This window comes from Haliaeetus albicilla, chromosome 27 (genome assembly GCF_947461875.1).
Source record: "Haliaeetus albicilla chromosome 27, bHalAlb1.1, whole genome shotgun sequence".
NCBI classification, from domain to species: Eukaryota; Metazoa; Chordata; class Aves; order Accipitriformes; family Accipitridae; genus Haliaeetus; species Haliaeetus albicilla.
Window position 1 is genome coordinate 19,544,694 of NC_091509.1, and position 24,822 is coordinate 19,569,515.

The following is a 24,822-nucleotide window of genomic DNA, read 5'->3' on the forward strand; positions in this document are numbered from 1 at the left end:
GTTAAAGAACAGCAGTGAAGTGCAAGCATGAGGACAAGGGGCAGACAGTGGCTGTTAAAATATTGTATGAGAAATCAGAAAAATCTGTTAACAAAACCACAATGAGGGGCATAAAGTTTCTACGGGTTAGCAGCTTTAAATGCGTAAAACAAGGGGGAAATGGCTTGAAAATTAGACCTCCATCATTGCCAGGGTAGGTGGTGACTTGTAGCCTGCTCTGTGCTCAAAACAGCATGAAAAAATATTGTTTCTACAATACCTTGCTGCCAAATATAATGAGTATCTAAAGTAAATTTAGAATTTGGAGACAAAGTTTGGAAATGACATTGGCAAAAGCAGTCCCGGTTTCAACTAAGCAGTGGAAGAATATGTGTCAGTTCTGCTGAGTTACTAATTATCTGCCTGGGTGTTGTTGCTGTGGGTACTTCTGTACCAGAGCTCTTGCCTGCTCTCAGCACGGGAGAGGGAAAGCAGAACTGGCTGAAAGGCTTCCCCTCTTGCTTCTGCAATTCGAAGGTCAGCATTGCAGCTCACAATGTGTCCTGCCCCAGCTTCTCCAGCTGGCTTTTTTTGTCAGCTGTGGGTTACATCACTTTCCTTTGGCTCTCTTCCCAGCATCCCCAGTGCACACTGGCTGCAAAAGGGGTGGTGTATTTATTATACCAGTTCCCTGCCATCCCTAAACAGAAGAGGGATTATCTACAAATATTTCCTCGCAAAGATATTTCAGCATTGTTATGGTGCAGTGGGGAGATCTCCCCTAAAAGCTCAGTGGTAACTTTTGAGTTTACACCTATGTCCATGAAAGTCTGCAAGAATTTTAGTCTGGATGTAGGTTGTGTTGGATTTTCTCTTAGCCAGAGATACCAGCTCACTCTGATTTAATTGAACTTCTGCAAAATATGGGAACGATAACTTGTAGTAAGATTACAAGGTCATAAATTTCAATTCTTACTTTTCGGCTGTATATTCAGCCCACTTCGACTCTTTGCAGTAATTGGATGTTTTAAAAATTTAGTTCTTATCAATTTTTAATTAGGCATAATGGCACGTTTTGCCATATGGGTCCCTCAACTTCTCTCAAAGTTAGTGTATGTGGAGGCCTTACCTCTAAATGCAGACTGATGTCCTGGTTCTTGGTGGCATTAAGGAGATGTGGTACCACGGGGAGTGTAGCCCTCAATTAAAAAAAAAAAAAGGTAATTAAAAGGACAGATACTTTTGTACTAAGTTAAAACTAGCTTTGGTTTTAACCTAAAGCAGCTTCAAAATATCAACAGATAGGAATGTAAAAATTAAATGGTAAATGGACCTCAATGTGAAATAGTATATGTTATTAATGTGATTCTTTGAATATGTGAGTTCTTACCTATGATTGATTAGTATAAGTAAAATGCATTCAAGAGGTTATTTTTTAAGCTAATGAAAAGAGCTGCTTGTGTCTTTGCTATATTCCTGGCTCAGCAGTATTAGTTCAGAGTCTGGAGATGCATTGTGAAAAATAACTTGGTAAATATGTTTGAATATTGGAGGAAGGCTGATGGAGGAGAAACAAAGACTTTTAGCGTATTTTCAAAATAATGTCAATCTTCAATTAAGCAAATTATAGTTCTTGTTATCAACCTTTTAAAGAGGAAGGCTATATGAACTGAAATAAAAAGCCATGGTAGAAAGTGTTTTTCTTCTTTTACCAACAGTGATTTCATCATAAGAATATTGTCAACCTGATTCATGTATTTAGGCAGAAAAAAAAGACTTCACTTGGTGTTTGAATTTAATCGATCATACAATTCTAGACGAGCTCCAGCATTATTTCCATGGATTGGATAACAAAAGGCTTAAAAATACCTTTTCCCATTACTACAAGCAATCGAGTACCATCACAACAATAATGTAAGAACTCACTTGAAAGATTGATCATAAATAAAATGTTACCGCTTTCAGATCACACCTTTTCTTTTTTTGTAGTGTTTTGTCATACAGATATCAAAAGTTTTAATTCTTTATTGAGAAAAAGGTTTTGTTTCATAGTTTAAGACTTCCAATTGGCTTGAAATGATCTGCAGAATTGGAACAATACAGTAAAGAGACATCGGAGTAGATGATCAGAGGAGTACTTGGATAGTAGTAATACTTACTACTACAGAGTATTTGGACCCATCTCTGAAACTCTGAAGAGATAAAAATATTCAGTACTTGATCCAGCCCATTGCATTACTACCTTGCCAGCTGTCTTCCCTGCCTTCCCTTGTCCTGCTCCCACCTCATCCTTCTCCTTCGTGCTGTCTCATCAGTTTTAATCACTTTTGGTTTGTCCTGCTGTTGATGGGTGGGGTACTGTGCAGAAATCAGTACTGTACTGTGCAGAAATCCTGCTCTCTTTCACTCATCATCTACATTAAGCAGTTGCTAATTGTAGTAGTATCAGGACATTGATGACTTTGGGAAATGAGGGCACTGTGTGCCTCACAGAGCCAATTCTGAAGTAGCAGGAGGGTTCTTCTCAGTCCATGCTTTCACGCCTTGAGAACTTCTAAAGCAAACAGAGCCTTATTAAACTATTTTGGTGGTTTTTTTGTGGTTTCTTCCTTTTTCTTTTTTTTTTTCTTTCCTTTGTCATACACCATGAAGTCAAACCTGAGAATATTTTGTTAACAAAAAGTGGAATTACTAAACTTTGTGATTTTGGTTTTGCTTAAACATTAGCTACCCCTGGTGATGCTTATACAGATTATGTGGTTACGTGATGGTACGGGGCTTCTGAACTGGTTTTAAAAGACCCCACATATGAAAAATACATGTGGGGGTTTCGGGGCAGGGGGGAGGGGTGGTGGTGGCATCTGTAATTCAGCAGGTATAGGAGAAGCAGTCTCCTCCATATGATCTTCTGCATACAAAGCAACATTAGCAAAACTGAAAATAATCATATAAAAGCTAAATTAAAACGGTGACATATAACATGCCTACATATAAGGTCAAAGATACTGTTACGCTTTGGTTCCAGATTTAGTGAAAGCAGTGCAAGGTTTATCTTTAAATACAGCACTGTTACTACATAAACCAAACAGATTGTTCATAATTTTTTTATAAATCTCTAGAAGATCGTTATCTATGTTATTCCTAGGTACCTGTGACCGTTTGCCCTGCAAATGATTTTCCATATTATCCATATGAAAAATGTCCAGCAGTGTTGGCGCTGAGCCCCTGTGATGATCAGTGATAAGGGTTGTCTGAAGAGCCCTAAGGAGCTGTGCAAGAGAGGATGCTGTAAAACTGAGGAAAGAAAGATGTGGAACTTCAGGGATGTAGCACACGTGGTTAACAACATGGTAACTCAGAAGTGCTAGGGGTTTTCCAAGTGTGTAATTAATTTCCACTAAAGATTTTATTTTGTATTTTATAAAATTCTGTTATTGTCCACCTGCTGTTATGAAATTCTGGAGAGGAAGTTTGGAATTGCAGAGAGGAGTGATAATTCCTGTCTGTATACTCTCATTTATGCTGTTAGGTATTGATTACTATTATTATTAGTAATAATAATAACAGTACACTGCAGTAGTTTTTCTGGTAATGTTGAACTATAAACAAGGAGGTAAATAGCTTAACAAGCCAGGATAATTCCTTTATTCTCAAACCTCAAATATAGTTTATAGAGCAGAATGAGTCAGCGGGAAGGATCTGCTTTTACATATCCTTCTTCTCTGAGAGAAGAAGCACAGAGAGGAATATAGCAGTGTTGTATAGTTGGATTCATTTCAAGTTTTAAGATAGCAGGCTTTTGATGAGAGATTTTTAATGTATTTTAGCCATCCCCATGTGGATACTAGAATATGATATACAATCTTTGTATCTGTTTTAACCAGCTGATTTATTATCTGTTCATAATGTACTTTTTTCCAAGCAGTTGGACACCTCATCTTCAGAGTATTTTAAAAGGAGCCCATGTTTTTCAGGGATGGTATTCCCTGCAGTCCAGCATCCTATAAATGCAAGGAAAAGGTTCCCCCAGCTCACTGTCTTACTGGCAAACGTGGCACATGTACATTAGAGGAGGTCCGAGTTTCAAACTTCGTAACAGTTTTTACTAGTAATTGTGTATAATTTGTAACATTACCAAGAATGAAAAACCCTCTATCTAATATATAGTGATTGCAATCCATGTTCGTCAACTTAAATCTGGAACACAAATCTGTTCCGGGGAGTGCAGCTTCCCTACCCAGTGTCTCTTCCTGAGCATCGCTTCCAAGGAGAGTTATCCCATGGTTCTGCAGGAGTTCTGTTCTGGAGAGTGACTCTGTCATTGAAATGGGCAGTGAAGTTTAGGACATGAGAAATGCATTCATTGAAAAGCACTTCACTAAGACGAGTTAAAATTTCATTGCTTGTCCTAAATTTGGAGATTATTTTAATGTGACTGAAACATGATAGTACTTTAATTTGTCAAAATTCAGTATGTTTTTTCCTATGAGTACAGCTGAATATGTGAATTCTTATTCTATGTGAACACAGCATGTGAATACATTTTTCTATTTCATCTGCTAAATAGCATTTTCTATTAGAAACCCCATTCAGTTACAGTCTGTCGCCCTAACTCGTATGAGGAGTTCAGTTGGTTTAATTGTGAATGTCCACACATTAAGAATGTAGCACATCAGAAATTACTAACTAGAGAAGCTGGGATTTTCAGAAATGCCAAGGAGATTCAGGACCATAAGTGCCAGTCCACAGTTTCATACACATTTATGTTAATTTAAATTCACTGATGTTATAATTACTATATTCACTGAGATGCAGTTGCAGACACTAATGGTTTTAAAAAAAAAAAGTGTTCTGTTCAGACATCAAATCTTGTTTCCCCTGATGTCAGTAGGAACGGGAATGGATTTAGGTTTTGCCATTTCCATTAAGCAAAATAAAAAATCCAATAGGCAATCTCCTGTCATAAAAAGATCTGAGAGCAGATGGAGGAAGAATAATCTAATTGAGATGCATTTCTTTTTTACTAGCTTGCTCTATTTCATTTTTAAGAGCATAACTAAAATGTCTTCTTCCACAAAGAGAGCTTGTTCATTAAGTCTTAAAATAAATGACAAGCAAAAAAGCTCTTTTATAAATCTAGAATGTTAGTGGTGATACCAGGCATTTCTAATAACCTATTAACACCACAAAAACTCAAAACAAAAAATGATGAAGCCCACTGTTGAGTAAAGACCAGCGAAGCTTTCACCAGCAGCAGGCTTTTCTGACTCATTCTTTCTCTGGCAATAGAAAATGCAGTTGCTGCAGAGAAATGAAGGATCTCATTCATTCATGGGGGACGGGGAAAAGGAAAGACCAGGGGCCAAGCTTTCCTCCCACGGCTGAATTATAGTGCTGGAGAGGGTTTACTCCTTCCCTCTCTGGTTCTGTTACGTCCTTCCAAATCTCTGATAGTTGTAGTGGAAAATGTGTTTAAATCTCCAGAGTCATTGATCTGGTTGACGATGGGTTGACTTTGTGTTACGGATGTATTTTCAGAAGGTGTTAAGTTATGACATTTAAGTTTAATACTTAAAATGAAATGGAGCTTTGAAGTGTATGAGAGAAGAAAGGGAAAGCAGTTTATCCATTAGGCTACTTTGATTCCTCAGAAGTCTTTGTAACCCTTCAAAATCCTTTCACAAACATTTTGAGAGCTTCCAGGAGGATTTATTTTAGTTTGTCTTAGTGTGTTTATTTGGGTTTCTTTTAGGTTCCCTATGTTTAAAATGAATCACACAGAGACAGCATAAAGGGACATTATAAAGTGACCCACTTCAGAAGTGGCCACCATCATCCAGCTGTGGTAGCTGGAAGTGAAATGGAAATGGAGGGATGGAGGATGTTCTTTCAGAATAAGGACATGATACAGGAACCTCGTCTGTTCCTATGTATTTAGAGGGGTATTAGCCCATCTATTTCAGACATCTGAGTTATTTGTTTAGGTTAGAAGCATCTGTTTTTCATCTGAACAGCCAAGGAAGAGAAGCAGAGATTCTCAGAAAATGCTACACATTACCCCAGTTAGGCAATAATTAAACTCTTAAATCAGATGTTCTAAACTGCTTCTGGAAGAATGTCTCTGTTTATTGGGATAGGGATCCTACCTTGCTCACCTAGGCCCTTTAGTTTAAGAAGCTCCAGGCAGGCAGTCTTAAAAGTTGGGTGATATTCCTCAGGTATGCAGAAGAACATATACATGTGAGATAAGGTAAAATCAGCTCTGGAAACACTGCTGGCAGGGAGCCTGGATCCACCTGAGCTGAGCTGCAAGCCCCTCGTATCTTCTGATATGCTCAGAGAAGACGTTATGCATTGAAGGAAGAATGTGTAGTCAGAGATGACATGTTTTTCCTGGCTGGCCAGAAGATCTAAATTGATGATCTTATGGTACCTGTCTCTTGTTTCCTATTCCATGCTCAAAACCTGCATGACTGCAAGAACTTCAGGCTCTGTTCGTGCATGTGAATCGCATCCACAGATGCATAAAAGGTAGGGCAGCACACATAATTGCAATTTGGAAATAAATACAGGGACAGATCATTGGCTATAGAGACAAAGGGGCAGCATGGGAGGTGAAAAAGCCCTGAGTGGATGTATAGTTGCCACAGCTACCCTGATAGTCCATTCATAACCCCTATCCAACAAATTAACGGAGTATTTTGGGACAGTCCTCAGCCAGCAGACTGCTCCTGAAGGGAATATTTTCTCCAGTATAATTTAGATAAAACTCTGGGGCCCTTACCTACCCTAGAACTGGGAGCTAAAATAATAACTCACCTTCCACCCACCCGCTGTACCAATTCAGAAGGATGAGCCAAAAACCATGAACTAGGTTACACAGCAACAGAATAAGATCCAGACACCCTAGATGTTACTGAAGTAGGTGCAATGACAAAAAAATTCTGAGATAATTTAAGTAGAGAACAGACACCAAATAGCACTAGATGAAAAGATTCTTAATAACCTAATGATATGAAATTATGAATAATCTAGTGAAATGAACAGATATAAATTCATAACTACACACACACACTGGTAAATGAGTCACCCCTGTAGACTGCAAACTGTCCTCGGTTTGTGTGTGTGTGCAGCAAAGTAGAGATATTTAGAGGAGCCTCAATATGTCCCAAAAGGTCCCCAAAAGCCTGTATTTCCCTAAAGTTCTATAAGATCTCTCACAAAATGTTAATTATATGTTCTCCTACACAAGAGTGGATTCAGAGACACTGGCCAAGTCTTCACTGTGCTGAGCCTTCTTGTTAAGAGGCATAAATTTATCATGGAAAAGCACCAGATCTGGCCTATTGCAGAGCAAGGAGAAATCACACTGAACAGTGAAGAGAAACCATTTTGCTGCCACCCAGACAGAGGCTGAGTAAAGCAAACTCCCCAGTCAAAATAGCAGATAACGTGCAACCACCTTTTAATGTATTAAGGCCAATGGGTTATGGTAGCTTAGGAAATGCAATTTCTAGCTTTTAACTTGTTGAACACTTGGCTTGGCCACAAAGAGTTTTTTACAAGAACCTCCATACAGCACTTTCTGTATAATACTTTTTAAAAGGTGCAATACAGCATTAAGCATTGTTTTGGAGTGATTTCTCTAAAAATTACCATTCATTTCATCTGTGTTGTGCTGAGCCTGCCAGCCAGCAGGTGTGGCTGTGGAGCCTTTTGAAATCCACAGGATTTCTTCCATCAGTCCAGAGGCTGTGGAGAGATGTCATCACTGTACCCAGTGGTATCTAACAAGGATATTCTAACAAGTTACGTGTTTGCTTCACCCTCGGAAATCCCAGAGTAACTGTAAACACGAGTGACATATGTACGGGTGTCTTTTATGCAGACGTTAATGTCAGTATTTTTTACTGCAAAGGACTTGAAACTATCGTTTGTATCCTTTGCTGACGAGCTCCATTTTTAATGTATACAATTGGCATTATCCTTAGAACTACTCATAAGGTATTTGGCTCTCTGAGTTGTTAAATAACAGATCTACTTTAGATGCTGGCATATAATTTTAAGAGAAAATATTCTTTGATATAACTTAAAAGATCATTTCACTGTTTGCTATCAGATTCTTACCAGAGCTGAAAGCCAACTTCTTACAAGAAACAAAATTAAGTTCTCCTTCAAAGCACAGAGGGAATAACAAAGATGTAGAACTACTAAAAGATGAGAAGTACTGTTTTTCATACCTGTCAGAATGGTCCAGGATTTGGGAAGGTGAGAAGTGCTTTTCTTAAAATACTTATTGCTGCATAAAATTGTTATTGTAATTACAACGCACCGGTGCTGGATTAGCTGTGTGTCTTCATGGGGTTGAATCTAATCAATATCATTGCAGCAGCAAACAATGTTGATTGTGAGGGAGAAGTATTTCCAAAATTAAATAGAACAAAGCAGACTTTTAATCTGCTGTCTTGTATTTTGGTATTTTAGATCGGACCCAAATTCAGTGGTTCATTTGTATTTAACAAAACAATTGAGCACATATTCAACTACAAGTGCATCAGATTCAAGCACACTCTTACCTGCTTTTATAGCAGGATGACTGGACTGCAGGTTTAACCACACTGCTGAACTAGAGACTACACACCTGTAGCTAAAGTGCAGGGGGGAAAAATGCATGCACAATCCAACCTCAAAGACTTCTCGTCCTGATACTTTCCTACTTTTCCTGTCTAATGGTGTTCATATTTTACAGGTGGTTTTAAACACCAGCATCAAAAAACTTCCTCACTTCTTAAAGAATCACCCATCTAGGGAATATGGGACATCCTTTGGGGGTCTGCACATTATTTTGGAGTATTTCTCTTGCAGATGATCATCTGCTGTTTTATTTGAGTTATGTTAAGAAAATGCTGGACTGAGTGTTCCAGCTGATGTTTTGTCATGGTTTCCAAAAATAAAAGAAAGTAAATGAAGATTGTACAAAACCAGTCATGATTGCCGAGTCAGCAGTTGCTGAGCTGACTTACACTTGGAATAACAGTCAGTAAAAAAAACAACAAAACTTGGCTCATAGAAATTTCCTGAACTAGAACAGCCAACAGGATTATTTTTAGTTCAGGTTTTAATGTTTTATCATTTAAAGGGAAAACAGTTGCCAGATGAAAAACATTACGTACAGTTTTGAACAAAAGGTATTTTCTTATGTGCTAAACTTTAAAAAACAGATTTTTAGAGGGTATGTTTTCTCAACTACCTCTGTTTCTTAAGCTTTCCAGCCCCAGCATCATTAACAAAAATAAAGCTAATGTGAAAAAGTGAGAAGGGACATTTTAGCCAAAAGCTATTTTTGGTCTACTTTTACAGTGCTGTGAGTAGATACTAGAGTTAGTGGTCCACCGTTGCCCAGGAAACCCCTTTACTCCTAAAGAGTGATTATAGGCTGTAGCGTGGCAAGCAGCATGACAGCCATGAAGGATTTAAAAATATTTACTTAATATTTTTTATTGTTAAATATCTATATTTAAATATTCACTGTGAAATTACCTATTTAGACTTCATAGAGTCTAATTTTGTATCTGTTTTATTCTATGTAATTAGAAGCCAGATTTAGCTTTGCCTACAGCTTTCTATCCCAACAACTAAATGCGTTTCATCTGCAAGTGTTCTGAAACTTTATTTCAAAACTGTTTCAAAACAAATACTCGGTAGAGCTTGATTAATGTTTCTTTTGGCAGCAGTTCTGCCCTATGCAGCCCAAAGTCATGTTGTTTGTTACCAGTCCCACATCTTTCCCTAAGCTGTGCTGGCGTTAATTGCATGTGGGGTTGTGCAGCGAACCCGGTCAAGGACTTGATGTTGACTAAAATAACCTGACCAAAGATGGTTATTTTGAACTTGGATCCCTTTCCTGAATGATGGCCTCATGAAGATGCAGTGGCACCAGTGAGATGGTAGCCTGGGAGGGGAAGAGCGAGAGGGGCACAAGGAAAAGAGAGGCTGCTTCACCCAGGACATGAAACCGCAGCCCTGGCTTTACAAACTGAGACCCCCTGCATTGACTTTGGCCCCTTCAATATCTAAAGAAAATAGAAAAAAAAGTAATTGCATAGCTATGATACTGTAGTTGTGTGTTAATTATGTTTCTCCAATATCCATGTCTAAATCAACTGAATGTACTATGAATTAATGACATGCTACAGGGATTAGCATACATAGACAACATATGAGGAATCTGCATAGTAATGTAAGATTAGGGAAAACACGCAAACATGCATTTCTAGGAGGAAGATCTGCTTAGAGAACACAAATTACAAACAAAAACACTACCAGAAAACTAATAGGTATTTTATAGTTGTCTTACTGTTTTCAGTTACCAGCCCTGATTGATGATGGGTCTGCAGCAAGATGAACAGTTATTCATTAATAGCCAAGTAACTACAGCATGATTCAAGAGGCCAGGAATATACCTGATTGTTGGTATTCACTGGGTGTGAACTGAGGATAAATTACCTGCAGAGGCGGTAAAAGAAGCTGGAACTAGAAAAATACCCAGCGGAGGCGAGCTAAACTGCTGTTCCACATGTTCAGCTGAAACTGGTAGGAGTTTGGGTTATATGGAAGCTGTGTTATTTGGGCTATATAGAAAGTGTTATGGGGGCTCTCTTGTCCATCCTGTGTATTTTTGGGGAAGTAATTTCTGCCCGATCATTACATTATCTGGTATTGCGAGCTGTCTGTAAAGTATTTCAAGAATCTTGCTGAGCAGCAAAGCTAACACAATGAGGAAACTGGAAGAGTTTATGAGCAGTGAAGTCTGTTTATCATACGAATTAGGAAGCAAATTCCAATTCTTATTGTGATAACTTTTCCTATTTATTGTCACATATTTAAATTTTTTCATTAGCTTTCCTCTGTTGCATTTTCCAGGTGGTCACTGACATTGCTAGGAAAAAAAAAAAGTACAGACACCCCAAGCTAGATAGTAGGAGGTGGCAGAAAGCTATAAAAAGCCTGGAATGTTAAAAAAATAAACAATGTTAAAAAATAAAGAGCCCTATTGTTATGTTTAAGTTTAAAATAAATATTTCTTTTATTTTTGTGGCTTTATAGCATGGTAACTATTTAAATTCAGCAATTACAATAGAAAATCTTGAAATATGAACAGAGTTTTGGCTAACATTTCATGGCAACAAAAAGCCATACCACCAAAATCAGGATAGTTTGAGCACATCTTAATTTCTTCCTATTTGGTCTTACATTGCTTATTAAACTTAAGCATCAGGACAGTGCAGCCCTTCCAATTTAGCTCTCTGGCCTGTGCTTTGCTGCCAGCCTGTTTATGCAGGAGCGATGCCCCTGCTGTGGCAGGATTAATAAAGCATTGACTGACAGATTCTAACTGTAACAGCTGCTTTTATGGGTTATCACATGCGGGTGTGAAAAAGCCCCACTGGCCCTCTGAGGAAAGCAGGTTTACTATAGATAAACCTTTAATGACATCACCTGGGTGTAACCAACACTTTAGAATGCTTCATAAATTTGTAATTATTTGTAAAGTGTAAATCCTATACATGGCTCGTCCTTACCAACACTAGGCTAGTACAGCTCCATGCCCTGCACTCAAATACTGGGACAATTAGAAGAGATTACACTGAGATTTAGATGCTAGGCTATTTTTAAAATCTCTTCCTCTCCTAATGCGTTTTCTCATATAATCCTATCTAAAAATTTATTTTGAGGGCTCGGGGTAAGTAGGGAACTGGGGGCTTAAAGTCAGCAAATCCAGAAAAAGCTTACATGGGCTAGGGGTTAGGTTAGAGCTCAGAAAAACAGATTTCATTCACTGCATCCCAGCTCAGGAGATGGAAGAGCATACCTTGAAGATCCCAGAAAGAAAAACAGTATCTATGAGGCTCAAAAAAAAAAAAAAAAAAAAGGTGTGAAAGGGAGGCAGAGATAGCAAATTCTCCAAGAATAAATAATAAAATATTTTCCATTTAAAACGGCCAGCTGGATCTGACACTAGCCTAGAAGATGTCTGGATCATGTTCCTTCCTTGCTGTGCTGCTGGCTGAGATGGTTTGGGGTAAATAATCTTGTTGCTGAACACGTCAGATTCCTCATCTGTGAAGTGGTATTGACTTTGCAAAGCCCACTGAGAGCTACTGATGGAAAATGCTATTCTAGAGTTGATACTAAAATATGATGCTTTCCCCATAAAAGACTGGCATTTGAATTATTTTAGACACGTGCTCAGTTTGTTCTAGGTACAAACAATTATCAGGTTTTAGAAGGGTGGTCAGAGAAGAGCAGATAATCAACTAATCTCTGCTGTTAAATGCTTTGCCTATGGAAAATGAGTAATTATTTGCCTACATGCTGTATGCCTTCCACCACTCTGTGGAGTTAGCAAATACACCACCACTGAAAGAGGAAATGATAACACAAGCAGGAACCTCCTTGCTGGAAGAAAACTGGGGCGGGGGGGGAAAAGGTGCTTCTGTGAGTAATATGGAAATAACTACCCAATTCAGAAGTCTCTATTGCATTTAGTGATGCAGCTGAAGACACGTCCAGATTGCAGCATCACCAGCCATGGGCTACGGAAGAGGATCTAGCACAGTTAGACCAACCATGCAGCTCTAAGAGTTCTGCTCTTCGCTATCAGTTTCTATCTATTTGTTTTTAATTATTTTCTGCAGAGGAATTAATATTAAAATTGTGAAGTACTTTATTGCATACATGGATAAATGTTTAAGAAACATGTCACAATTGCTGAATTGCAGAAGTGTATTTTCCCAGTGAAAAGATTGATTTTCAGAGACTGTGTTAGCCAAAGACTACCTTACTTACATCAAACATTATTTTGAAGTGTTTCAAACAGATTTCCTTTCTTGTTGGTTGTGGGGTGTTACTGATAGTAAAAGCTGTACTTCTTAAACCTCTGTTCAATGGCATTCTTTAGATTTAATGGAGAAAAAGTTGCACCAGCTGTTGAAACAAAATAGTTATTTTCCTAGCTTAAGTATTTTGGACTCATTGGTTAATTCTTTCCTTTGTTCTGTTGCTTAGAAAGCTTACACAGACTGTGATGATACAAAATTACATCAGATACACAAACATCCTCTCAAAATTCAGAACTTGAATCTTCCCTTGAGTCACTTGAATACAGCTGCTAATTATCTCATAGAGGGCATTCTACCGCAGTTTGAAGAGCATATGATACCAAAGGAGAAACTGCTCGGTGACACCGTATGTTTTACTTCAACTGTGTGAATGTTTCTCCAAACCAGAAGTCTCTATTTTTTGAAGGGGAGGAAGGATAACCTAATAGTTCGAGAAGTGAGAACAGCCAGCGCAGGACACATGTCTCCACTGAGAGCTTATAAAGGAAGTATAGTGAAAGTTTTCCTTCCCTGACAAAGAGAAACAGGGAAAAGGGAGCGATATGTCTCGTCTCATGCAGTGCTAGGTGAAGACTTAAGCACCACATATCAGGTTCCCTGGCAAAACCCATTGCTGTTAAAGCAATGTTCTGCTTTGTGAGAGGTGGGATGTGTGATATTCTGAAACTATTAACCACCCTATTTTTCACTTCCATACACCAGGTAGAGAAGCTTCAGTATGTCTGAAATGATGTTTCAGGAATTGACTGCTGAAAATTTGAAATCCTGAGATCTCAGTGAGAGATAAATATGTGCAGTTAATAAATGTATTATTCTTTTATTAAGTCCTAGAAGCAAATGCAGTATTACTGAAGATGGAAACAATTTTGTTGATATCACTGGAGTTGAACACACTTAAGCCAGAATGAAACATAAATGTCCACATAATCCTCTGTGACCTCTCAATTATTCCCACGCAGTGCAACAGTGATTTCACAGATTACACTGAAGGGAAGTGTAATTTAAACTTTCCATGGTATGTGTGCTTGTCCCTTTAACTTTCTTATTCAGTAGTCATTAAGGCAAGTTAATCTGTAGTGTATTTTAGTTGGAGTAAGGGTTGCAGCAGAGACACTTGGGCCCATTGTGAGTCTTTGTGTTCTTTCTAGCGCTATTTTCCATAATGATTTCATCCCTATCCCAGTGTCTGATTATAAGAGGAATAGCCTTTGTATGCAGAAGACAATGTATTGATTGCTAGCCATGGTGGAGCTGCGTGGGAGACAAGTATTATGTATCTACAGCTGGAGCTTGCTGGAGTAAAGAACCACGAGTACAAAACATTTGCTGTAACTTTCCATGGATAAAAAACATTTCAGTAACAAAGTACAGGATTACCAAAATGTAGACAATTTTCACTCAAATATTTATAGTTAAGTATAAATGTTTTCTGAGATTTAGGAAAACTTAGCAGTGTCCACTGCTGCTTATAAAATTCATGCCTCTACTTCTGGATTTTCTTTTTCTGTCTTAACTATAGTAATTAAAATCCCTGTCTCAACAGAAATGAGAAACAGAAACTTTTGAAATTGGTTGCCATCTGAAGAGTAACATCTTGATTCCTGGAACTGGCAAAACATTCATCGATTTTTAACAGTATCAATGCTTGTTTTGGATTGTCTGCCTTAACTCTACCTCTGAAACCCTGTCAAACCCAGCCCCCCTTGTTACACCATTCTTAATACTAGACTAGCTAGCTTGTGCTTGCTAAGATCTACCCTTTTTTAAACACATGCAGTCAGATTACATTGTCCCTCTTCGGTGTTACATAAAATCCACAGGTGTATGGTCGAAAAAAGGTTCACTGTAGAGTGGCATGTGAAATATATTGGCATGAAGAACCACCCTTTTTTAACTGGGTTGGTCATATGACTGGTATTTGGCAGACACTCATAGCATGACTCAGTAAAATCTTTTAACAGTGAAGCTTCTCATATAGTAAACATTCCCAAGCACTAGACTGTATAGTTTTATTTCACTGAAGTAAAATCCCATTATATTAAATTATAATGTGGAGACATTCTCTACGTTAATTTAATAGATGCAGCTCTTCAAGTTCTCACCATCTGTTCCACCCTTTAATTACAAAAACAAAAAAGTACAATTCACAATCCCGTCATAAAAAAAGAGGACTAGAAGTGATTTGGATGCACAGGTATGTATTATACTCAGACTGCCAGCATCTGTTACATACATGGTTTCACTTGACAGTAAGCTGTACTTTGCTGGTAGCACCCCCGCTTTAAAAATAGGTATTGGTAGTTTCAAGTGGATAAATGGTTAGTCACTCCCTCACCTAAAAATCTTATTGTCCAGCGCTGTGGCTCAGACTTCATCTTAGATATAGCTGCTTTTCAGGATAAGTTGTGCCTCCAAGGCACTGAACACTGCAGAATCTTTTGGGACAAAAGAGGGTACAGAAATGCAGTAAGTGAAAAGCCATGTTATAGATACCCTTTGTTACTATTTTTTAGAGAGGCTCTCTCTCTAAAAGGAATATATGTATTTTTTTCTTCTGGATTATATGTAGAAAGCATTTACATTTAAAACAGGTAAACAAAATGCAAGTATTTGCATTCAGTGACACTGCCCACAAGTGTTTTCATTCATAGACATAAGAAAATGAGTTTGTTCACCTAATAGTTATGACTTTTCTGTTAAAGATATCTTATACTTTGAAGACAGTGTATTTCAGTTTAAAAAATCTGCTCATATAACTAGCCAGATTAATAGATTCTAACGCTTCACAGAAGGGGAAGTGGGAGTTGAAATGGCCCTGAAAAGCTTTAAACAGACACAAGAGATGTCTTCTGTCTCCTGATCTGTTCACCAGCCCATGGTGCCTCCTGCTATACTGGTTTCATAGTACAGAGTAAGAGCAAGAGTTATTTTCTTGAACACAGAAGTGTATTAAATAGTCACATAAAACCTGAAGAACTTGTTTTGAAAGAAGTCAGCCCTATCTCAAGGCTACTGTAATGTACACACCTCTATTGTGGAAATTCTTTTACTTGGTATATTATCTACGTGAGTAATTCTTGATAGATTTTGGTACATTTGCCTGACTGTCTCCAGTTGGACACTGTCAAAAAATTAGACCAGTAGTAGCTGTACCAATCAAGTTTTCTGGACTACTAGAAGAATGAATATGAATGATTTTCTGCTGTAATAGATACCATTTTTTAAGGAAAGTGTAACTACAGTCAGGAGAAAGAGGGCAATTTATGAAAAAGTATATTGATGGACTTCATCTAGGAACAGTTGCAACACAAGAATGGTAGGTTTAACACTTAATGCTGTTGAGACTAATTTGTACTATAGCTTTGGTGCCCTGGAAGGTGCTGTTTCTGAAATAAACATTCTTATGAGGACATTCAGCCAGGTTTTTGTAAGATTATCTTTGATAGTAAAACATGAATCCAAATTAAACTTGCTGTGCAGTGTCCCAAAGCACTGGGCCACTGATTTCATGACAGAGCGTCCCTCGTGAAGCTGGCAAGCTTTTCCCTCTCATTCTGTGCAACTGAGATCAACCACTGTTGTAATAGACCCTGCATCGCCTCTCTACTCATTCAGTCCTGTAATAAATATACATTCATTATGGAACTGAAAAATTCTAATTGCTCAAGTTAATGACAGTTTTCTGAAACCAGTTCTTGTCTCTGATAATATACATGATATCATTATTTAATTATGGAGTAATTATTCATCCAACAAAAACAACAGTCATAATTTCATTGATCTTTTCAGTTTGTAGTCTGAGGAGGAAAACCACACTGAAGTGTAACAAATTAACATTATGCTTGTGCTAGATATGTACTCCTGAGAGTAAATCTCTGTGTATCATGGCAGCAAGCAAGGTTAGTATTAGCTCCTGTCTTTGAACACATAGAGACTGACAGCTTTTGGATGCACTTACTGTCCATGAGTGAAATTCAGCTAATGCAGCTCAAGTTCAGCATGCACTTGGGCAGCCCAGCACAAGCACAGCTTTTAAGCCTGCAGACTTTTAGGATTTGTTGGCTTGGGCTTCCAACAGCTGGGTGTGTGTAACATCTGTATGACAGACATGCAATACAGTATAGTGGACACGTACACTCTGGGGCTAATACGAGAAGAATGTTACTTTGCCAGCAAACACACTCAGCAGCTATCACTAATGCTATATATATCAAAAAGGAAGTTTGATGCTCTGTAAGTAAGATGCCAGTTCCAACTGAAATGCTGAGAGGTTTGGTATTACCAGTGAGATTAACGGGTCACCCTTCATGGCCATTTCTCATTCTTTTGCCAAATGCAAGATTTTTATTAGTCAAATTTATAACTGCATTTTTTATTTTCATTATATTTATCCTATACACAACTTCAGGGAGAAAAGCCTCTCAGTTTAGAATGACATTTCCAGAGCTTACAAGGTGTTGTGGATCATTTGGCTAAATCCTATTCAGTGAGGCTGAAAAGGGGAAGAAATGAAGTTATGCACAGGAAAAGGGACAGAGGAGAAGAATGACAGTCAGGAAGAATGATGCTAGCTTTGATGCAAAAAAATGTCGATCAAGGAGGGAGGTCACAGCATGCAATGGAATAGGAGATGAAAAAATGAAATTTATTATTAAAATAGAAGAGATCAGCGTTTGTTGTTACTGTGATCACTGGGAGAGCTGGTGAGTTTGTTACAGCTGAAGGGAGGTATCTAATGTTCTCAGGATTGACCACAGCCTCTTCCCAACCATTCTTCATCCTTCCCAAGTCACATCGAGTTTGATGGATATGATCAGGAAAGGTGGGGAAAGGTGACCCTGCTCAGGGCTGGAAGGGTAAATAGTCTTAGCTAATAAAAACGGAGACAGTACTTTGCCTATGAACACAGTGTTACTAATGAGGAAGCTCAGGTTTATCAAGTTGAGGAAGCTCAGGTTTATCAAGTGTAGCTCCATCTACCTGGGGATATTCTCTTTCCAAGTAATTTACCATTGTTATTTCATTTTGCATGTTTATATATTTACTATTATTATACTCACAAATATTCTGACTGTCATTGAGTTGGCATGACTAGTAGTTTCTGCTTGGGCAATATAGGATTACCAAGAATGCTTATGCTCGGGACTGAGGTGTGCTGACAACACATGACTTTATAATGCCAAAGCCAAGGTAGTCCACGCATTTTTATTTTCCATGATATCTGTATTTTCATTAATATTAAACTGGCTCTCAAAGTTTCCTCAAAAAAGAAGAGACAGTTCTATCTAGGCTCTGTATAAGCCAGCTACAGTAGTGCAAATAATTTCAGGTTGCTACAGCATGTTCTTCCACTCCACCCTTAAAATAAGGCTTTTGGTGAGAACACTGTTATGTAAGGCTGCAAATGAGATTTGGAACAATAATAATTATCCAACTTGCCACCTATTTTTAATACCTAAGATGGAAGGCACTGAAATTCTGAATGATAATATTCAAAGAACAAACCACAGCAGTGAATCCACCTATTACAATGAAATCTGATTCAGTATTAGGTTAAAAATAAGGTCAGGTTATTATTTGTAACGAGTTATTACTAATAATACACTTGTTAGCCACAGTGAAGCGAAATCATGATCTAAGAATAAGTGTGCCTGTGCAGTGAATATATCACGGTTCTCCTTTGTCCTTTAGTACATACACAAATAGATTTCAAAAGAAATTTCCCTCCCCAGTCTCTCCATTCAGAGGAAGCATTTAAGCAGCAGCCAGGACACAGCACTGCTTGGAACTGAGCTTGAGAGCTGATGCTGAGCTGGATGGCAAAGCAGCAGTATAGCCAAGGCATCTTTAGCAGGTTCCATGTACCTGTTTTGTCATGCAAGACATCTGTGGCATCTCCAAAACAACATGGATATTATATTAATACACTGCTAGAAGTCATGGGTACTCCCCAACTGGGTTCATGCTTCCTTCGCTACAAGATACTGGCAGTGCTATGAAGGAAACATACATTTACCTGGCAGGGAAGTGAGGGAGGAATACCTCACATTTTCTTGCTGGAATCCTTTTTTGCAGTCTTTCTATAGCTTAACTCTCTAGTTGCTCGGCCCAGATGAAGGTCATTATGACAGTAACTGTGACGTAGTATTAACTGAAGAGTAAATATCTGGGGGGAAAAAAAAAGCAATAGCTATAATATGCAGAGAATCTCATTCATTCACTCAAATAGGCTACAGAATGGCTACATCACTTAGGTGTTGCCTGGCTTAAGTGTAACAGGTTCTCCAGGACAAGACAAGAAAAAGAGGCACAGAATAAAGGTAAAAGTCCTACGTGTCGGTTGAACTGTCCTATGTACTACTTTGCAAGGGCACAGTAAAAGAGCAGAAACGTTATGACAAGCATGGGCAAAACGACTCTCAAAGCGCAGGCTTAATATCCTTAAGTCTGCGGGTATGGCACTTGGTCCTCCTGGATTTATAGGCATTTAATAGGACCACAGTCTTGTTCCAAGGAAAACAATTCTCATTACAGTCCTGAAGCCTCCCCAGCTACATTAGCCAGCTGCCTTCTTTTGGATTAGCTGCTGCATTTTGCCATAAGTCTATGCACCAAGATGAGGAGAGAAAATATATCCTGCAGAGGTTTTAGCCGTAATTCAGCTGTCATGTTGTGTTTGAAGTTTCACAGAAGTGAGCAGTGCAGCCCCTTGCTAAGATGTTGCAACTTGAAAAAAACCACCCTCTTACAAGTCCTACATTTTTCAGATTCCTAAAGCCAACCATCTGAAAGCCAGAAACAGTGGTTTCTCCATAGCGTGCTGGCACGAAAAGCAAAGATATATATCTATCCCGTGCCTAGTGCAGGAAACATTATATATGAATTGTCTGTACAAGGCACGTGGGATGTGCCAAGTTTGTGCCACTTATTAAAAACCCCACTTTGGATCATATTATCTCCATGACAACTGCTTGTATGTATTAATAATTTGTTGTGTGCTTAAACGTAGCTTATGGAAAGGACTGAACAATAGGAGAGCTTTTCCAAAGAAAGTACTTGTAACATGAGCGACGCTGATCAGAGCACCACACCAGCAATCAGCAAGTCTAAAGCCTTCTAGCACAAGCTTAGCAGGACATTTCACAGATGTTTACATTATTTGTTTAAAAGAAAGGAATTTAAGCATGTCACCAAGTATCTATTGAACTGAGGTCTCTACTCTCTTGACTTTAAATGCTTCTGTCATGTTTGGAAAGTTAGTTAACCTCAGTATCTGTTTCCTCAGCAGGCCTGAAATCGTGTATTTGTCCATCTGGCCAAGATAGCAATAGTATTTGTCCTGGCAGTGGTAGTATTTGTCAAGTGCTCTAAAGATTAAAACTGTTAGATGATACGTAGCATTTTCAGAACTGAGGAATACCACGGCCATGTGCTGAGGTGCACAGCGATGCACCTACTTCAGCAGTGCTCCTGCCCAGCCAGGAGACAGCACCAGGCTGGATGTACAAGCCAAGAGCAGCGTTCAGTGCTGCCACGCTCATGGGGAGAGAGCAGGACAACAAATATTTGCAAAATATTAAAACCCTAATGTTTGTGAATGAGCACTCCTTTCCTAGCTTTTGAAAGATTCTTCAGTATGAAGTATCTGTATCCATAGTGATTTGAAGATGTGATTTTCACAGTTCTTCTTTCAATAAGACTGTACATTTCCTGCTTTCTCTACAACACTAGAGTGAACCATGAACTACCAGATTTCAAGTAATATGTTTTGTGGTATATAAGGTGATTAATAATGAGATTCCACCCTTTACAGAAGCCATTTAATTGAACCTGTAAAGTGGGTAGGCCTCTGTTGATAGTGTTGTCACGGATTTTGTCACGCACTACCTGGACTCTGGAATGAGTCAAATATACAGAAATAATATTTGTTCGTGCTGCTGTTACACAAATATCTGACATAAATAGCTTCTCTTCCAGCTCCCATCTTTTGCAATCGTTCTACTAAAGATCACAAGATTTATCTCACTTAATGGGACTATTAAGACACAAAACATACAATGTTTTGTCTCAGTAAGTGGCCAGTATCTGAATATGTGAGAGATTACATGATGTATACTTCTGACTTCATCTGATCAGGAAAAGTCCCTTTCCACAGAGGCAGTTGACTTCTACACTGAAGTACCAGTGTCTATACTCTTTGCTTACAAAAAAATGTGTTAATCAAAGAAGGCAGCCCCCCATCAAATGTGGCAACTCATTAGTACACTATTGTATAGCCTTTTAATTCTGCATTTAGTATTAAACACCATAGCAACAGCCATTTCAGACATGCATTGACTGATAATTTAGAACTAGTAACATATTCAGAGAGAGGTAAGTGTGAAGAAAACTAATTTGCGTGTTCCTTACTATACAGTACTTAATCAACACAACATTCACATAGTTGTACGATGCCCGGCAATATAAATCTGCATCGTTTAAACGCTGACTGATATGTCTCATACTACAATGGAAATGTTGGTGTTACTGCAGTAACTGATTATTGTAATTGCTAACACACACATCAATGAGTTTGAGATTCATTTCAGACCGTTAGAGAATTAGTTGGCACTATAGGTGGTTTTGCAAAAAAGCTGAATAACCTACCAACTCAGTGTGTGTAAACATTAAGTGCAGTCAGCTTGAATAGTTAACCTTTTTAAAGAATGCCATACATACAAAAAAACACTTGTCTCTGACTCAAGTGCTAGGATCGTGTACAGCAGTATAGACTGCCCTTGACTCATCATGGCAGCCACACCCCGTCAATCTCCTTAGTTACAAACCACACACACAAAAGCCTGGCATATATTCACATACTAAATACGAAGTATTATTATTGCCGTCTCACAATTCACAGTTTAATCTTACTGTATATCTGAAGTACTGACAAACCCCCAACTTATGCAACACAGCAGGTATTCTTTCATTATTTTGATGTCCTTTGAAGGCTCAGATAATTATCTAAGAAAGAGGAGAAAAGCAACCATGATTCTCTAAACTATTGATTATGACTCTCAAGAAGGAGGGAGGAACAAGATCTGACTTCTGATCCACAAATAGACTACTTGAAACAATATAAGGATAAAATACAGAGCTAATGCTTGGGATGGAGATGGAAACCAAAACTTTCCCCTTTTCTGCAAGTGTCCAGATAACCGAATCCTGAATTTCCTGTGCCAAGTCTCTCCTAGTCAATGGCACAGCTTCAGCTGCAAGCAGGGAGTGCTGAATCACCTACCCCTTCCAAAGTGGGCTTTGTCCTGGCAGTTAAGAGCTATGACTGTCTTTTCAAACAAAAAGGGTTCTTTTCTTAGGCGAGCACTTTAACACTACACTCCTGTGAACCCATGGTGGGTTTGGGAACCATCACACTTGCTCTGAAGACAGCAGCAATTCTTATTGCAACCTGTAAGGAGCCCTGTCTAATCCACGCTAGCTGTGCTTTCCCCACACCAATCAGATAAAACATCACAGGACTTTGGTTGTAGTTTCATAAGCAAATAAGCTAGGTTAAGTTTCCTGCTGCTGAGTAGGTTTTATTTCTCCTCTCTTGCTCCCATCTTTCCTATTCCAGAAACACAAGACGGGTGCAGGCAATGCAGTCCTGCCCCATTTTGAGCACTAGGATCAGTACCCAGCACACCCTCTTTTTCAGCTGGATCAGCTGTCTGCCACAGAGAGCCGAAGAGTTACAGCTGATAACCAAGGCCCTGCCTTCAGCTGAAGGCTGGACCAGATGATCTCCACAGCTCCCTTCCCACCTGGCCCCTGCTGTGATCCTGACCCTGTGGACCCCTTCCCATGCCAGCTCACACCATTTGTGAACCCACACAAAGAACTGGACAATGGTACGGATGCAGCAAAAAACACTTTTTCAAGTAGAGCAGGTTTTTTTTGAATGCTCGTTTTTTGCTGAACAGAGGGGGAATAACATTGAGAGGGGACTGCCATTGGTGCCATCTTCCTATCAGTCTAATGTGCCCATCATCCAAGAGCACAGAACACCTTGTTCTGGATCATAGTTAGACTCTGACAAGGTGCTGAAGCACTTGTTTCTCTTGAGATTGAGGCATATAGCAGCAAAACTGTAGGTTCAGATTTTTCTGAGTGTTGTGGAAAATAAGTAAAAAAATAACACTAATTAGTTATTTTTTTGTAGACAGGAACATAATTAACCATAAAACCAACACCATGAGGAGTTCAAAGATGTAATCTACTCGAGTTTTGCCAAGAATTTCACTATCTGTATGGAAAACAGGGCTAAATGCGGTCTTAAAACATCTGACTATGCCAGAAGGTCAACAGTTATTAAAGAAAATAAACTTTAGCTTGACAAGTTACACAAAAGATGATGTTATTGCGTCATGTTCTTTGCATTTATTTGTTCAAGACTATTTTGGGAGTATTAAGGAAGATGTGCTACAAAGTAAATTCCTGAAACCTATCATTTTTCAATGAACAACACTTTTCCTTCTACAACTTAAGTACAAAACTAAGAACATCTGAAGATGCAAATCTATGTAGAAAGTGCAAAAACATTCTGGAAGAAAAAGGAAACACCTGAGTTAGGTCATTCAAACCAACTGATGTCTACTAGGAGAGTATGACACCAAGAAACCGAGACTGACCTTTGAAAGCAAACATTCTCTCCCCCTTGCTCACTATGTAATTGTTAACGTGCTTCAATAGCAGGCAAAGAATTTAATAATTTAGACTCTGTATTAGGCAAACCCTAACCAAAACAATTAATGCCTATTAACTAGGAAAAGTCCTTGTTGATTTGATGATTTCAACAGGGTACATTTTGTCCAAATTTTGACCCATTTAAGGGAAAGAATATTTTTTTTTACTGATCATTTCATGTCTTTTGCAAGTTATTTAAGGGAAATCTTGCACTGACTGATACCTCGATGCAAACTGCAATAAAATACGTAATCCATCACAGATCACAGACGCATGTTTCCTTCATTCCTTTTTATTGCACCTTATTTGTCTCCACCTTACTGACATCTTTTCCTTTAGGTAGAAAACCAAGTGTCAGAGTACACTAAGGTAACTGAGGTCCACCACTAGCTTCCTGTATTTTGCTGAAAGCTTACACTGTGCTTCACTTATTCCTTCTCTCTTAAAAGGTCATAAGAAACCCAAGACTTCCAAGAACTCTTTCAGTGTAAGTTGTTTTGAAGAAAAGAAACGCAACGCAGCCTTTTTAATCCAACCACTACACGGTGGTACAAGAGAGAGAATATTTAACGCTCATGCTGGAGCTGAAGAGATTTCTTTCTAAGCACCTAACGCCAGCAAGTTCTCTCCACTTCCTTCTTCCCAGAGGGACACGGTAATCGTCCTCAGGACTACAGGGAGAAGCACAGACACTGCGAAACCGGACGAAGCGATCACAACCTCTCCCAGCCCCCCCAGCAGACATACGGCAGGCCGGGCGCCCTGTCCAGTCCGTGCCCCCCCTGAGGAGCCACCGCTCGGCACACCGGGGACAGGCCGGCCACAGCAGCCCCCTCACAGCAGCGCCCATCGCTCCCGCCTCAGGGCTGCGGGCGGGCGGGCGGGGCGGGGCTGCACCGCCCCCCTCAAGCAGAACCCCACCGAGGAGAGCACCGGCCCTCAGCGCTCAGCGGCACCGCTGGTCTCACGCACCACAGGCCCGGCGGGCTGCCAAGGCGGATGGGACCGGGACCGGGGCCGGGACGCCGCGCCTCACACACCGAGTGGGCGGGAAAGACCCTTCCCGGCGGCACCCCCTCCCTCCCTGCCGCGCATGCGCCGGCAATCCCTCACTCGTAGAGCGCAAGCGCCGCCCCCGCCGCTTTGTGCCGCGCGGGGCTGCGCAGGCGCAGACGCGTGTCGACTCCGTCCCGCCGCCGTCGCCGATCGTCCTGCC

General features: G+C 39.4%; 1 long non-coding RNA gene across 4 annotated transcripts; it reads right to left on the minus strand.

The window, feature by feature from the left end:
• Positions 1-1,761: 1,761 nt before the first annotated feature.
• Positions 1,762-24,677, minus strand: LOC138682382 (uncharacterized). Of its 4 annotated transcripts, none has more exons than XR_011322491.1 (5): positions 24,579-24,677; positions 18,898-19,047; positions 15,217-15,316; positions 4,217-4,294; positions 1,762-3,980 (listed from the first exon to the last, which is right to left on the minus strand). It is a non-coding gene; the product is annotated as an uncharacterized lncRNA (long non-coding RNA). The 4 variants fall into 4 exon arrangements; XR_011322489.1 differs by lacking the exon at positions 4,217-4,294 and adding an exon at positions 12,829-12,934 and having other exon boundaries at positions 15,209-15,316; XR_011322490.1 differs by lacking the exon at positions 4,217-4,294.
• Between the last annotated feature and the right edge of the window lie 145 nt (positions 24,678-24,822).